This window comes from Buteo buteo, chromosome 1 (assembly GCF_964188355.1).
Source record: "Buteo buteo chromosome 1, bButBut1.hap1.1, whole genome shotgun sequence".
Lineage (NCBI taxonomy): Eukaryota > Metazoa > Chordata > Aves > Accipitriformes > Accipitridae > Buteo > Buteo buteo.
In genome coordinates, this window is record NC_134171.1 from 3,561,913 (window position 1) to 3,576,071 (window position 14,159).

Genomic DNA, 14,159 nt, shown 5'->3' on the forward strand with positions numbered 1-14,159 from the left:
GGGAAAGGCTGCTCTTCCCAGCCAACATAACCAACCTCGTTGCCAATTCCTTTTTCCAGATATAGCTGGTTAACACAGGGATATGGCTCATTTCCCCGAAGTCCTTTAATTCGCAAAGCTCTGCTTCCATCTGTAGGCTCGGTGGAGACCCTGTGCTGAGGCTGCATGACATGGGTGAAAGGCCAGAGCTGCTGCTGCTTCTTCGTTAGCATCCCAGTATGCCCAGCTTGGCCCAGCAGTGCTGGCTGGTTCCTGCGGTGTGCTGGAGGGGGACAGCCATCCTTATGGGTTGCAGGCTCAGAAACCACGTTTCAAACACAGCGTGTGGCCATGAGATGCCCGTTGTCCTACACGGATTGTCAAATACTACCGTGGCTTCAGCATCTGGGTCCTTCGAGGTGCTTTGCCGGTATCGATTCCGTCGGTGACAGCGGCAGTAACGGGCAGTCAGAAGAGCGGAAGGTCTGAAAGAAAATGGCCTGCAAACACTGTATATACGAAATGGAAAAGTTTGCAGAGTTATTTAATATCTGGTTGAAGCTGGGAAACCCAAACCCTGTATTATTCTTGCTGTTTTCTCCAGATGTTTCGGCTGGCTAAGCAACCTCACCCCAGTCGTGCAGGTGCGAACCTCCGGCAGGCAGCTGAGCGTGTTTTATAAAACCTGAAACCGCTCGAAGGCAATTTGCAGACACGGCTATTTTCATCCAAGGCGCAGTCTTTTCTCCAGACTTTTTCCTCCAGACATCCAAAAGCCGTTTCAGCCAGCGTCTGTCTAAATGGGCAGGCTGGGGGACGTCTGAGCGTTTCGGCTCTGCTGGTGGATCCTCATCCCGCGCGTCACACAGTGCTCGTTCCTGGTTGCAAACTTTTTTTTTTTTTTTTTTTTTTTGGAAAGAGACTGTCCTTTAATAAAAAGCGCTGTTTACGGGGCTGCTGCTTGGAGGCGAGGCTGTTACGCCGCAGCCGCATGAGAGCCATCGAATTCAGAAGCAGGAGAGCCCTGTCCCCTCCGCTTTAGGGCTCCGAACGCCGTTTCCCAGCTCGTTACACCGTAACGGGATTTTTATTTTTTTTTTTTGCTTTCCCCTGCCTTCGGCACAGGTCTGTGCCCAGGGGTATTTAAGAGTATATATCCCATATCAGCCGAGGTGGTTATGTCTGAGGGGCACTGCGGGCTTAACGCTGGGATCCCCAATGCCGTCCCTCACCAGCCCTGTCCCAAAGGAGGAGAGGAGGATTGATTAACCCCGGGTGGTTTTTTTTTTTTTTTTTTGGTTTTATTTTAGCCGTTTCGGTGGGTTGGGTTTGAGGTTTTCCTTCTCCCGGGCAGGCTACCGGCGGGGGGGGAGAGCACCCATGCGCCTCACAGGCCGCGCCGGGCCGGTGCTTTGCCGGGGGAGAAGCGGGCGGAGAGGAGGAGGAGGAGGAGGAGGAGGAGGAGGAGGAGGAGGAGGAGGAGGAGGAGGAGGGGGCGGGGGGATCCTTAAGGCGGAGCCGGGGCGGATCGAAGGGGAGGCGGCTGGAAAACAGGCCGGGGCTGGTTCTCGCCTCGCAGTGCCCAGTCAGCCGCCGGGAGCCGCGCCGGGAGCCGCTCAGAAGCGGGGAGGGGAGCGAGGCGCTGAGGCGAGCCCGGGCGGGCGGCGAGACCCCGTCCCCTCCGGCCACCGCAAGAGAGAGGTACGAGGCGGGTGAAGAGGAGGAGGAGGCGGCGGCCGCCCCCTTCCCGCCTGCCGGGGGGTCCGTCCCCGTCCCCCTCCTCAGAGAGCATGGCGGGCGAGGGCTCCCCTCAGCTCCCCTCAGGGAGGCACCTGCCGCGCTCCCGCCTCTCCCTCGGCCGACCCGCGGCTGTCAGCGCCGCCGGCGTCGAGGGGCTGGCGGGAAGGCCGGCGCCCACCTCAGCGCTGGTGACCAGCCCGGTTCTCTCCTCCTTCGTTAAAATGGCCAAGGAGGTTTCCCAGCCGGCGGTGGGGAGAGGGTGGCCGCCGTGGGGCAGAGCTGGGACGGGGACGGGGGGGTGTCTTTGCCTGAGGGGTCTGCCCCGCTGCCCCATCCCACGCCGCCAACTCCACAAAATCTCCTCGTAAAGGTGCTCGCCCTCGTTCCTCAGCCCCGAGGAACCCGGGTGGGTGCCCCGCCGAGCCCAGGTGGAGAGCAGGAGGCTGCGGGCGCTGCTTTTATCCCTACCTGCGTTCTTGGGGAGGGGGAGAGGACCACCGAGGGCAGGGCGCCCGCCGGTGTCTGCGGTCGTGTTGGGGGTTTTGGGGTGTTGTGTTGGTTTGTTTAGGTTTTTCGTGTTTTGTTTTTTTTTTTTTTTCCTTTATTTCCTCCATGTGTTTATGTCAGCGGATCGCCCGCACGCGATGTGCGTCTGCGTGCGTCTCCGCTTTCTCTGCCTCGGCGTTTCAGGCGATGACATGAAGAGTAAAGGTTAAGTAGGAAAAGTCACCATAATCTGATGTGTGAGGCGGGATGTAAATTACGAGCTGTGAAAGCTTGCAGTTCATTTGCGTTTTGGTGTTTCTTGTTTATACAAAGCTGTTACAATACTGGGGGCTTGGCAGTTCATACCGATCTCGTGTTTTCAGTCAAATCCATTGACTTCTGCAGAATTGCTCCGTCTTTTAAATCGCTGCGGCAGATGAGGGATTAGTCTCGGACGCACAGTAGCGAAATGCACAAAGCCAATTGTCAGTTACCAAACCTGGCCTCAAAACAAAGCTTTTTAGCAATTTACATCCTCAGCCCCAGAAATACAGCCGCTCAGCTGGATCCTTGCTCTCTGATTACCCCTAAAAAATCGTTTGCATGGTGTATAGGCACGCTGTCTCAAATCCAGTGCTGGGACCAGCTGTAATTGCCCTGATATATTAGATGTAAACACAAGCTTTATGTAAAGTGAAACCGTATGTATCGGCTAATGCACATCCACTCTGTGATCCTGCACAAATACAGTCGAGCCCAGGGCTCTGTCCTTAGCTCACCCTGTTGATCCACTTTTCCCTTAGCCTGTATGACACAGTCCTGTTCCCGGAGTTACCAGATGGGTTTAGTGGAGGAGGAGAAATCAGCCTAGGACCATTTCTGTGTGTTGTGCAAGAATGCTGTGTGTTTTCAGTCTTTTACAAATGTTTTATTGACTTAGTGATAACACTTTGCTCTTCTAGGTCCTTTTCCCTTTCCAGATTGCTAGCCCAGCGCTTACTAATCTTTTATGGCGCTGCTGTGGAACAGATGTACGGTGTTTTTCAGTGAGTCGCAAGGTCCGTAGTTTCAGCTGGCTTTGCCTCTAAAAAGACAGTACTGCCTTTCCCTTGTACCCCCATTGTGGAGTGGGTAGCTGGACTGGGAAACAGATTTGGATGACTACCGAGCCGGCAAAAAAACGTTGGTCTTGGGTCTGACTCAGTGCCTGGATCTGAATCATCACATAGCTGCTCAAATGTTTACCTGGGCATCTTTGGGTTTAGAGGCGCATCTAGCTGTTACTTTGGCCAAACTATATGTGGAAATGGGTGTAGAGGTCTGGGTCTTTTAAGTCCTGAAAATACCAGCTGATTTTGGGTACTGTGGTCGTTTATCCTTCTCAATCCTTTGGCTCAGTGGAGCAGCTGCTCTTGAGCTGTACTGCTTTGTGCCATGCTTTCTTGCATGATGGCAGAGCGTGTGGCCGGAACGCCATGAACACACCACGCGTGTCCTGGGAGCCTCTGTCCTCATCTCTGCTGTTGCTGAAAGCGCTGCTGGATAGCCCTCTCCAGTTTTCACTTGAAGGGCTTTCTCTCTGTTGTGTCTCTTGCACCAAAATGTGCCCTGACTTGCTGTCACAAGTTAACTGTGGTGCCTCTGAAACACAGTCTTCTCCTGAGTGGGGTAATCTCAGTTGACTTGGTGGGGATGGAGCGGTTGAGGTAGAGTTTGGAAAGCTCTGTGAAACTGCTAACATTCCTCACAAGCAGAAGGATACCTATGGTTTATGGGCTCCCTAGAGGACCCTCTGGTCAAAAGGTGTGATGGTGCTCTTTTACGGGTCTCCACCTTAGTCAAGTAGTATGATTTGGGCTTTTCACAATCCTCTATCTGCAAAAGTTAGCGGGACTCCTGCCCATCTCTGCCTCAAGCTTGGAGGGGTATTCCTGCATGTAGTGTATTCCTTCTGCCTGCTACAGAAGTATAGCTGCCTGTCCTCTCAACCCCAGTTGTATTGCTTCATGGTTTCTGTGACTGTAATCCCACAGAAAAGTAATCCCTTTTAATGAAATCTAAGGTTCTCCAACTAATTTCCTGCTGGCCCAAATGAGGGTCTAAGGAGAATGCTGATGCTGACTCTGAAGTATGTGGATTTACTTACTTTGTATGATTGAGTTATATAAAAGAGAAATAGAAATTATTTTCTCTATGCCCTTGACAAATACTAAAACACAGCCTGTTGTATTTCACAAATCTAACTGCTGTCTCCTTCTCTCAGTAACCGTAATTAACAGACCAGAAAATGGAAAAATGTAGAAATATCTTTTCCCAGTGGCCACAAACATTAGTCCTCTCCAGAAGTTAATGAAGTCAAGTCTAAGGAAATTAAATAACTGATTTTTTTTAGCTCTGTTGGTGAGCTAAAACACTGTGTCAGAGTGGTAAGTCATAAATTAGAGAGGTATAAAGATTACCTCTTGGAAACGAAGTTGGTGAAGAATGGATTTGAACTCTTCCTTCTCAAGAGAGCATCTAAACCATCTGACTTCAGGATCTGTCCTGCTCTGCTTGGGTGCAAAAATTAATCTATAGCACAGCAGTAATGTGGGATAGGGATACTAACTCACTATGGCTGGTGAGCAAGGTGCTCTCTCCTGGCTGGTAGGAGCTGGGGCTCCAATCCTCTTGCACACCAAGTGTGCTAGCAGGTCTGTGACACTGTAAAAAAAAAATGAATGCAACTGATCCCTTGTATGATGGACTCCTTAGAAGTGAATAGTTTAACAAATGACATCACAAAACGTTGTGGTGTTTCCAGACCACATTATTGTCCTTGTGTGAAGGAACATGAACATTTTCAGCCACCTGGATGATATGTCCTATTTTCATAAGCTCTTGTGGATGTGTTGGCTTTGTGTCCAGGTGTTCCAAGCTCACATAGAGGACACGTGGGTGTATGCACACTAATATCACTTGAGTTTATAGTAGTCACCATGGAAATTGGTTACAAATCCTTGCTTTTTTTTAAATCTGATCTTTCTGTGGTTTCTTTTTATTTTAAGAAAAAAACCCAGCAATACTGTGGGTGGGAATATGAACTACTTGGCAAATAAAACTTCGTGGCAACTCCCGTTAGCACCATGTGCATTGGGGCACCTGAAGAGCGTGTTGATGTGGTGCAGCTGTTTCATGTGATGTGTGGCTCTACCCTGGAGAGTGGCTTTGTAAGAACTCAAGTTTGAGGTCCCATATTTGTGTCTGTGTAGAGTTGTGAACACATTCTGGGGAGCCTGCAGGGTTCAACTCCTTCCTGCGCCTTCTGAGAGTCCACTGCAACCTGTAATAAAGCCTCTTGAGGTTAAACTTGACACAAGCAACTGTCTCTTCTTAAGTAGGATATCATCAGTTGGTGTTGCACCGGTATTACTCTTCAGTTGTCCACGGTGTATGCTCTTTGTGGAGTTCATGGCAGTGTCCTTTACCTTCACCTGACAAGAGTGTGTCCATCACATCACCAAAATATACAGCATGTTCTTTATTCGTTGTATGGGAAGAAAAGGCTGTGACTGCTGGAGCCAGCACCCTTGAGGGACTGTGGGGTAAGGGTTGGACTGCTGGAGGAAGGCTGCAGGTGGTGGGGATTCAACCAGCAGCCCTACGCTGCCCACCCTGGCTGTGGATAACACAGCATGCGGGTTTTTATAACAAGCTGTTTGCAGGCTCAGCCTGACAGCAGCATGACACAGACCTTTGCTTTGGGAGGTTCACTGTATATACTGGTGACCTTTTCATCTGGAGATCTTTAAATGCAGTAGATTTTTAAAAAGTGGTGTTGCTTTGGTTAATTTTAATCATGCCCTTGGTTTTAAGTGCAATTTTGGTGTGTGGTTGTTTTTTTTTTTTTTTTTTTTTTTTTTATGGCCACTGGAGTTTTTGTTTTGTGACATCTTGGGGCCAGGGACATGAGGTTGTAAGGATGGATGTAGCAGGGAGTTTTTTGGCACCAAGGAAGGCCTGGATTGCTCTGAAGGTAGTGTGAGATAAGCTCATCAGCAGGAATGTAATGCAAGAGGGTGTCAAAAAGCCCCTCCCTGCTGTTCATGTTGGAGTTTGATCCCTGAGCTATTTCAGGGTAGTTCTCTGCTACCAGGCCATCCTTTAAGTCTCGGTAAAACAAGATGGCTATTGTTAGTGCTCTCAGATAACTTAAAATGATGGTGGCTGGGAGACTGCTGGGTCTGAGGGAAACAGATTTTGTAGCCCCGGAGTAGTGATTTACACAGGGCTTTGGTTGTCACATATTCCTTCTTTGGAGCCGTTATCCACATCATCCTCTGAGACCACATTTATCTCTCTTCTGAGAGTAGGAGGATGGAGGGAGAGAGCTGGAGGCCATGGAGCAGATCAGTGGCAGAATGGAGGTCACAGTGAGCGAGGCAGATTCTCAGCTGTGGGGAGCCCAGCGAGCTGATCTGACATAAGTAAAGAAAATTTCAGCTTGTGAGAAATGTTCAGTTTCGGTCACTTGCATTTCTTTTATCCAGTAGGTCTTTAAAGGTCTGCAAACTCTGTATAAAGGCTTGGAAATGTCATTAAAATAAATTTTTTCTTTTTTTCTTTTTTTTTAACCTACTGAGTTCAAAGAAAGGAACTACCTTTTAAGAAATAAGGAAATATTTTTTTTGCTGGCTGATGAAGTAGAGAACTAAATGAGTGTAGATAATTTCTGAAGAATGGATGGTTAGTTATTCATTTCTTCATCATTCATTATTCTGCATAATGCCATATTTTTCATAAGTGTGTCCTCTAGATTTAGCTGAGTGGCATTTAACAGTGTAGGTTGCTGGCATGTTTGGAATGACTGAAATATTGGACAGGATATGATGATGTTTGCACACTTTGAGGGGGGAAAAAAAAAAAAGGCACTTTAGTTTGGATCTTTTCTGTTGTGAAGTATCTACTCATGCTACCTTGTAGCTAAGATATCCAGAAAATACCTTGTGCTAAGCTAAGCAGGTAGTCCTGGCCTATCCCTAAGCTGGGAATTACATAGGAAAGGAGGAGTTTCTTTTCCTTTCTAAGAGTTCTATTCAGTTTAATTCCTTTTGCAGGGCAGGTTAGGAATGGTTTTTCTTCCAAAGAGATTGTACAGGTGTAATATTCAAGTGTGCTAACCTAATGTTTCTGTTGGACAGACAGACATTCAGTCTGAAATAGAATTAAAAATTCTTCTGTCCCATGGGCATGCATGTTCCAGGATGTAGGTGTAACCTCCTGCTTTGATCTCCAATCTTCTTCTAACAGGATTTTCTTTTTTGGAATCAGTTACAGTTGTGATCCCAGAGGACTCTGCCAGGAAGATGTGCATCATTAGTGCGTCTAGGAATCCTTTGGTTGAACTCCTAAAAATCATAGACCCTTTCGGAAAGTCTGGGTCGCTGGAAGGAGTGTCGTTTTGCAAGACCCTGGCGTCAGCAGTGAAACTGCATTAAGATATTTTCACTGTGCTGTCCTGTCTCCGACTGCTTGCTTCCTCTCTTGCATAACTGTTCTCCACCCCCATCAGGGCATAGTCTTACGGGTGACTTGCACACATTGAAGGCACTACTTCTAGTGAAAGGGTTGGTCCTATTCTTGTGCATGTTCTGGTGTGACTGGGCAAGAGATCTTGATCAGGGAGCCCACACACCTGGCAGCAGATTATTACTTATTTTTATAGGGTTATTTTTCAGTTGGATCCAATCCCTGGCCTGTCCCATGACTGCTGCTGTCAGCACTACACAGTCAGTCAGGACTGTCCTTCTTAAGGAGAGTGCAAACTTAGATCTAAGTTTCCTGGGGTTGCAAAACCGTGCCCTCAGATGTGCTGGGGTGTACTCACAAACATGCACACACGTGTGGGTTTTTCTGCCTCGGACCACTTCTGTCATCTTGCTCACTGCGTGCTTCTGCAGACAGACGTGACTGAGATCTTGGAGACTGGCTTTGCATTTACAAGAATGAGCCGGGAGGAGTTGTGGGGGATGCACAAGGAAGCAAAAAGTCCGAAAACCTCTGTACTGCTGAAGTTGATATGTCAAGCTTTAACCCTGAGATAAAGGTTAGTACTTTGGGGCTTGCAGTTTACACTCTGCTGCTTGGATGGTCTGATCTCACAGGACGCTATGTGCCTTTAATTAATGCTTGCAGAAGCACAGTGATTCCAGTAATGTAGTAGACTAAATTAAATGTCCCTTTTGTAGTCATGGGGAGCTCACACCATTGCTCCAGTTATACAATAGCATGTAGTGCCTCTATTTGGACTTTGAAGAGAACTTGACAACGGGCTGAATGTGACCATGGGCTTTAGAGTTAAGCACTGGGTCATTACCCTTTTTGTCCCCCTATTCCCTTGGGGTGGGATCCAGGACTGTGTGATAGACTCCCTGCGCAGCACAGCAGAGCGTTAGGAGGGGATCCAAAGTTTTGATGAGCGCTGCATAAAGTCAGCTTTGCTCTTAATAGCTGGCTGCCACGGGCAAGCTGGCAAGAAGCACTGAAGGTTGCAGATTTGGGGATGCCTGAAAGGTCAGTACTAACTAGGTGTTTCTGCATGAAGAGTTTATGCAGGTGGGATTTCTCATGCCAGGCTCCCAGCCCAGCAGAGAGACAAGGGCAATTGCTGTGCACAGGATCTCGCAGCATTTCTCTGACGTATTGTGGAAATACTAGGGAAGCTCGTGTGCTCTGGGGCTGTTGCTACTAGGTTCTGTTGTCATATTTCTGTTAGAAACAAAGAACAGCAAGGCTGGAAGGGACCTTAAGTTGTCTAATCTGACCTCCTGCCTCAAGACTGGGTCAGATCTATCTAAACTTTCCCAGCAGATGTTTATCCAACACAGTTGTTAAAAGCTTCCAGTGATGGACTTTCCCCATCCTCCCTGGGTGATCCTTTAACATCCTTCACTGTTCTTACCATTACCAAGATTTTCCTAGTTTCTGACTTTGATTTCTTGCGCTACAGTTGAAAATTGCTGACCTCTTGCCCTTTTGTTACTGTACAGAGCGAGCTGTTCAGTGCTCTGCGGTAGACTTTGGGAATGTCTGGGCCGTGTCCTCCTTGAGCTGCAGGGCCCCAAACTTGCTTGCAGTGCTCCATCTGGCACCTACGTGTACTCAGCTGACAGATACAATTTTATAACTCTCATATGTAGACTTTGGGGTGTGATGGATGCATTTTTTTTTTTTTTTTTTTTTTTTTTTTTTTCTGACAGCAGCACAGATAAAGTATTCTGTCATGGAAGGTTTCATTATGGCTTTGTCTCTTGTGACCAGCAGGTCGAGGGAGGTGATTCAGCCTCTCTACTCTGCTCTGGTGAGACCCCACCTGCAGTACTGCGTCCAGCTCTGGGGCCCCCAACGTAAGAAGGACATGGACCTGTTGGAGTGAGTCCAGAGGAGGGCCGCAAAGATGATCAGAGGGCTGGAGCACCTTTCCTATGAGGACAGGCTGAGAGAGTTGGGGTTGTTCAGCCTGGAGAATAGAAGGCTCCGGGGAGACCTTATTGCAGCCTTCTAGTACCTGAAGGTGGCCTACAAGAAAGCTGGAGAGGGACTTTCTATAAGGGCATATAGTGATAGGACAAGAGGTAATGGCTTTAAACTGAAAGAGGGTAGATTTAGATCAGATGTGAGGAAGAAATTCTTCACTGTGAGCGTGGTGAGACACTGGACCAGGTTGCCCAGAGAAGTTGTGGCTGCCCCATCCCTGGCAGTGTTCAAGGCCAGGTTGGATGGGGCTTGGAGCAACCTGGTCTAGTGGAAGGTGTCCCTGCCCTTGGAACTAGATGACATTTAAGGTCCCTTCCAACCCAAACCATTCTATGTTTCTATGACTCTTTACCCAGCACAGAAACAGGGCATATGCTCTTCTTGCTCAAGTGCCATCTCTTCCACAGAGATGTATTATGGATCTTCACCAATTGTTCCAGAATAGTGCCTGTCTGTTGTAAGGTGAAGGTCCTTGCCAGCTGCTCTCACCAAGTCTTTCCCCATGACTAGCTCGATTGCAACTTGGGCAATTGTGCTTTCCTGATCTGACCTCCCAGCTGTAGTTCACGAGTGACCTTCTGTTCTTCCTCCCTGCAGTGGCTATGCTCTATGCATCTGATTTTGTATGTACTATCCCTTCCTTTCTGTGAAGGATACAGTTATTCATGCATTTCTAAAGCTGGTAAAATGCGGCTGTGAAGATTATTTTGAGTGGAGAGGTAGCACTCAAACATAAAACATGACAGAAAATGCAGCAGATAAGCACTAGAAACATTACTTACCAAGGTAAACTGGGTAACAAGCCAGCCAACATTAAAGGAACAATTAACTGTTTGCTTGAAGGTGATTGTTGTTTGATCATTACAGTTTCAGGAATATTATTCCAAACGGCTGTTGTGTGACAGAGACATAAATCTGAGGGCTGCTTGTCTGTCTGGGTGAATTTGGGTCTTGCTGCTTCCAGGTGGACAGATGTCCACATTACACAAAACACTGTAGTTTGCATTCATTGACCTTCTTGTACATCATAGTTGTATCTGTTTTGTCAGGTTTTAGGGGGTTCATTTTACAGGATACTCAGAGGAAGGTGGCAGTTTCATTTGAACTGTATCTAAGTGCTTCACTTTGCAGAGTGCTTCACTTTATTTTGGGAGAAAAAACCCCCAACTTGTCTATGTGTATTGTTGCAGGCATTTTCTTTAGATCTATTAACACCTCTTACACCTTTCAGTGGGAGAGAGTAGGAAATATGTATGAAAGGTATGTCTACATACAGGGAGCCTTTGTCCCGAGACAACCAAAGAAGCTAACACCAAAATGAAGGCTGGTCTGGACAGGTCTGAAACACCTCTTGGCATTGATTCATGTTTATTGCAGTGGGAAGAGCAGGTAGGGAGGAACAGTCTTGATTTTGTTTGTTTGAACTATCACTACGTATCTTCTTTAAATTCCTCACAGTTTTCTTGCAGGGCTTTTGTATGGTAACTTGTATAACGTGAGTCTCCAGTTTCTCTTGTTCTGTGCAAAATAGCAGTGAAAGCTCTAGTGTTTTCTTCCCCACTCTTTTTCTCCCTTAATTACAGATACAGGGATCTTTAGTCATGTGGAAGGTATTTTATTGACAGCTTTTGAGTCTAAAGTACTTGTTATCACTGAACAGGTGCAGAGTGCTGTAGGCTACTGGGCAAAATCCCTTGTTCAGTGTTTCTTCATAATGATTTCTTAGAACTGAAGAGTAATTTAGGGTGCATAGGACATCTGGAGCTCTCTCATCTGACCTCCTGCTCCAAGCAAGGCCAGAATTGTAGGTAGGTTTCTTGTGAACTTTTCTGATCAAGTTTCATACCTTTTCCAGTCAATCGTGGCAGGTTGATGCCATGCTTACTGCTCTCATGGCGAGGAATATTTTCCTCTTGTCTGATCAGAATTTCCCTTACTGCAAGTTGTGCCCATTGTTTCTTGTCCTTTTGTTCATACTCATTGAGAAGAGCCTGGCTCCATCTTCTCTGTAACCCCCCAGTTAGGTAGTTGAAGATAGAAATTAGATCCCCCACTAACTGCCATTTCTTCTCCAAGCTAAACAAACACTGTTCCCTCATTCTCTTCTCTTACATCATGTATTCCAGTGACCAGACCACCTTAGTGGTGCTCCACTGAACTCTGTCGAGTTTGTCAATGTCTTTTCTGGGGTGTGCAGCTAAATTAGATGGTGCTCCAGATGCAGCCTCCTTGGTGTCAAGAAGAGAAGAAGAGCCATTTCCCCAAGCTCTTGGCTATTGTCTTTCCCAATACAGCCCAGCATGTGCCTGGCTTTTGTCGCTGCAAGGGCACACTGCTGATTCCTGTTCACCTTATTGCCCACCAGGACCCCAGGTGGTTTTCTGAAGAGCTTCTCTCTAGCCAGCCAGTCCCCAGTTTGTGCTGACAATGGGTATTTTTTTGTCCCGGGTGCAGGATTCTTACTTCTATTTCTCAACTTCATGAGGTTTCCTTCAGCCCATTCTTCCAGCTTGCTGGGCAGTCCTGCCCTCTGGTGTATTGACCATTCACCCCAGCATGGTGTTGCTTCTGAACTTCCTGAGGGAGCTCTCCATCCTGTCATCCAGGGCGTTAATTAGGATGTTGAACAGTTTCAGCGTCAGTACTGGCTGTTCACTGAGGAACACCATTTGTAAAGGGCTGCCAGTTAAGACTTCATTCTGTTGGCTGCTACCTTTTAAGCTCAATGATCCAACCAAATTTTAACCACCTTGTGTTCTACCCATCCAATTTCTATCCCCCCATTTGTGGGGACTGGTTAAGCATCTCTAGGATGGTCACTCTTAAAAAGATCTGCTAATGAGGGAGTTGCTTCAAAACAGTGAAAAAGTTGTGTTCAGACTGGCTACGTGGAGCTTTTCTATGGGGGAAGTGTGCTGGAAGAAGAGGAGTGTGAAGTAAAAGCACATGGGATTCTAAAAATTAGTTTCTGGTCTCTTTTTCTGTGTTGATAAGGCCATGGGCTCTTGTGCTTTCCATCTACATTGATGGCCATTAGCTTGTTTTTTAAATAGAGATTAAAGCCAGAGTGTTAAACTCAGAAGAGCTAAACTCTGAATTTTTCTTGCTGGATGTAGGAAGAAGGAGGCTTCCTTCAGGCTGTGGCCTGCCTGCTTGCCTGGGCTAGTTTGTTCTTAGGAACATGTCTGTCTTAAATGGATCCAGCTTAATCTCATACCTGGTGGTTTTTATTTTATTGTTCTCTACAAGATTCTTTCCAGTGTGCTTTTATAAAAAGCGTATTAGCTGCACAGCAGTGAGCAGCTAAGGGCAAAACTTTGCAAGGTGTAGCTAAGTGCTTTCCATGTATCATCACTGCAGGCTGAGGTTTGCCTTTATGCATCTGTGGGACATTCTTGAACCTTGCAGTTGTACCTCTCTAAAATGCCAGGGTCTTTTCTGGAGTCTTGCTGTATAGGAAGTTGCTCCCCATTTTTGCATTTGTACCTGTGACTTCTTTTTCTTAAGTATTTCCTCTTGTTGATGTTGCAACAGTCTGCCAAGATCATTTGGAAATCTAAACCTGTACGCCATAGTGGTTGCAGATTCTCCCAGCTGAATCATCTGTTGCGCTTATGGCCATACATTCCAGTCTATCATCCAAATTTGTAATGAAAATATTGCACAGCTCTTATGCCTGGCTGGACCCGCTTTCCAGTGCCCTCCCAATTAGATAGCAAACCCTTGATAATTTTGCTCCAAGAACTATGTTGTCAAGCAGCCATTTTGTGGTGATTACATCTAGTTTATGTTTTCTTAGCTGTATCTTATGGGAATGTCATGTGGAACAGTGTCATAATAAATAAAGATTGCATTTCTGAATATCCTTATCACTTCTGTACAGGCAGACATTTTTTTTCCTGCTGGTGCATAGGTCCTTTGTTGTTCCATAGATGTTTTTTGAAGCTAGAAGGGACCTTGAAGGTGATGAGCTCTGCCCCTGTCCGCACTGAAAGTTTGAATGTGCAAGCCACGCCAGATTTATCAGGAGTTTCGTAACGGGACAGTTGCAATATAATGGCTCCAGGAGATCAATAGGAAACAAACGTGATGTGTTTATGGGTTCCAAACTACATTAAACAATTACTTGAATCCAGTCTTCAGAGCAGCCTTTGAACGCATCCCAACCCTTTTTCTGCAAGGGCTGGAAAAATAAAGAACGTGTCTAATCTGTACCAGATATCAGCCAACAGTTATCTGTGCCTACGTGCTGTTACTCAGATCTCGTTAGCTATCTAATTGGATAATAGGCAGTACACTTCACAACTACATAAGTATATTAAGCTTAATCTGCTTTGGAGCAGTAGGGAGGGGAAGATGCGCTTGGTGACAAATGGACACAAAAAGATGCACAGTGGAGCAGCGGTGTAAATGGTCCTGTGTCCCTGTCACTTCATTTC

At 46.8% G+C, this 14,159-nt stretch overlaps 1 protein-coding gene across 1 annotated transcript in view; it reads left to right on the forward strand.

Annotated features, from left to right (window-relative positions):
• The first annotated feature begins 1,525 nt into the window (after nucleotides 1–1,525).
• The window catches only part of SMOX (spermine oxidase), a 55,646-nt gene continuing 43,012 nt past the window's right edge, over nucleotides 1,526–14,159 (forward strand). Inside the window, exon 1 of the mRNA XM_075047613.1 lies at nucleotides 1,526–1,680. The gene's annotated coding sequence lies outside the window, so the exon portion shown is untranslated. The remainder of the gene's footprint in view (nucleotides 1,681–14,159) is intronic.